Source organism: Ornithorhynchus anatinus, chromosome 4 (assembly GCF_004115215.2).
Source record: "Ornithorhynchus anatinus isolate Pmale09 chromosome 4, mOrnAna1.pri.v4, whole genome shotgun sequence".
Classification (NCBI taxonomy): Eukaryota; Metazoa; Chordata; class Mammalia; order Monotremata; family Ornithorhynchidae; genus Ornithorhynchus; species Ornithorhynchus anatinus.
Genome location: NC_041731.1, coordinates 80,939,562 through 80,942,103, shown reverse-complemented (window position 1 = coordinate 80,942,103; position 2,542 = coordinate 80,939,562). Strand labels below are relative to the sequence as shown.

The 2,542-nt window shown below is 44.0% G+C and overlaps 1 non-coding gene across 1 annotated transcript; it reads left to right on the top strand.

Moving 5' to 3' along the window:
* The first annotated feature begins 1,773 nt into the window (after positions 1–1,773).
* On the top strand, positions 1,774–1,911 carry LOC114811451. The gene has a single exon (XR_003759154.1). It is a non-coding gene; the product is annotated as a small nucleolar RNA SNORA7 (small nucleolar RNA).
* The last annotated feature ends 631 nt before the right edge of the window (positions 1,912–2,542 follow it).

Here is a 2,542-nt window from a genome sequence, read left to right as displayed (position 1 = left end):
ACCTTCTTTGTAAAATGGGGATTGAGATGGTGAGCCCCAGGTGGAACAGGGAGTGTTTCCAACCTGATATGCTTTCATCCACCCCAGTGCTTAGTAGAGTGCTAGGCACATAGAAAGCTATTAACAAATACCACAATTATTATTATTATTGTTATTTCCAGGAGATGAACAGTGTCAACACTCAGAAGGCCACTGGATGTAAGGTCCACATTATAAAGTTGGAGGATGGGAGCAACTTTCCCCTGTGGAGTCTGTGGATTTTATAATGCTACCCATGGTTCTCCTTGAGCATTCTCTTGTCTGTCCTTTGGTCTGAAAGGACAGTGATTCCCAACTGAAGACACAATGAAAAGTCCTCATCCTTTCATGCTTTCTATCGAAAAAGCTCTCAGAGCCTGTAGGATTGGGGCAAGGATGGATCAGAGGACTCTGAAGTAAAAAGTGGTAGAAAAGGCAGGGCAGCTACTTTCTGGGCACAGCCAGAGGGAAGGGCTTTCTACATAACTCTCCCCCTCTGAAGTGTAAGCTTGTTGTGGGCAGGAAGCAGGTCTTTCAACTCTATTTTATTGTATCTATCAAATCAATAAATTGATCTGTCATATTTACTGAGCATGTACTGTGTGTCAAGCCCTTTACTAAGTGCTTGGGAGAGTCTCTGTGCCTCAGTTACCTTATTTGTAAAATGGGGATGAAGACTGTGAGGCCCATGTGGATCAACCTGATTCCCTTGTATCTACCTCAGCGCTGAGAACAGTGCTTGGCACATAGTAAGCGCTTAACAAATACCAACAGTATTATTATTACCACACAATGATATAACAGACATGTTCTCTGCCCGTAGTGAGCTTACAGTCTAGAGGAGAACTTATAGTTAACTCTCCCAAGCTCTTAGTACAGTGCTCTACACAGGAAGTGCTCAATAAATACCACTGATTATTTGATTGATTACTAGATTGAATCTGGGCAGATCACTTCCTTTCAGTTCAAGCCTATTCAGTAATTCATCAGTTGTATTTATTGAGAGCTTACTGTGTGCAGAGCACTATACTAAACACTTGGGAAGGTACAACACAGTAACAAACAGTGACATTCCCTGCCCACACTGAACGTACAGTCTAGAGGAGGCAGACAGACATCAATACAAATAAAGTTACAGATACATAAATGCAATGGGGCTGGGAGAGGGGAAGAGTAAAGAGCAAGTCAGGGTGACACAGAAGGGAGTGGGAGATGAGGAAAAGTGGGGCTTAGTCTGGGAAGGCATCTTGGTGGAGATGTGACTTCAGTGAGGCTTTGAATACTGCAGTTCAGACACTGACTCTCACTTGCCCTCTGGGGATGCCATTACGTGGAGGTGCTTGAAGTTCCTTGAAGTGGCACATGTCAAGGAAATTGGCAAAGGTTTAGCACTTTGTCATTGCTCTCTCCCAGGGTGGGTCCCATAGATGGGTCACATATGCTCTAGAAGGTACCCTGGCCCCTCGGCCTCCCTCACCACAGACCTGACTTGCCTTGTTTTTATTACTGGAAATGATTAATTACATATACAGGGTTTGTAATCAGAGGCTGGGTTTCACAAGTAGGCACTAGAATCTGGAAGCAATATCAGAAATCCTTGATGAAGCTTTGTAAGAAAAATATAATTACTCATTCTATATCTGATTCCAAGGCAATAGCAAAGTGCTTGTCTCCCACTGTTTGGTCCTGGAAGTGGTAAGGTCATTATGGGCAGGGTTTGTGTCTGCTAATTTTCTTGAGTTGTACTCTCCCAAGCCCCTCTCAGGATTGCACTTGAAGAATTTCCAGTACTCTACCAATCTCAGCTAGGGAAGGGAGAGTCAAGCAGTGGCTTAACCATTCCATTCCTAGCTTGGGCAGTGGCTAGCGAGTGGAAGACAATCAGCTACAAGTCAAAACTCACCTGTGGTGGGCAGCAACAGCAGAGCAGTGAGTTGAGGGCGGAGACCTGGGTTTATTGCACAGAAGACAATGGTAATCCACTTCTGGAATTTTACCAAGAAAACTCTGTGGGTGCACTACCAGAACGACTGCAGGTGGAGGTGGGGTGTTCTGAGAGAGATGTGTCCATGGAGTGGCTATGGGTTGGAGACTACTCGACAGCATAAGAAAAGACTTTCCGAAGTACTTAGAACAGTGGTCTGCACATAGGCACATAATAAGAACACAATAAATACCATTGATTAATTGATTGGTGAATTGGGGATTCTGATGCATAATTACCCACAGTTCAATACATTCAGGAATCAAGGACCAGGGGAGGTTCTGCACAGTTGGGCTATGTAAGTTCACTGTGGGCAAGGAATGTATCTGTTTATTGTTAAATTGTACTCTCCCAAGCACTTAATACAGTGCTCTTTACTCACTAAGTGCTTAATATGTTCTACTGACTGCCTATGTTGATTTATGGGTTGATTTTGTGGCCCCTGGGCTTCACTTTGGGACTTTCAACATTTGGCTCAGTTTCAGAAACTGTTCCTTGCCCTGAGGAGGGGAGAAATTTGCTGCTCTCCTAGTTCTGTAT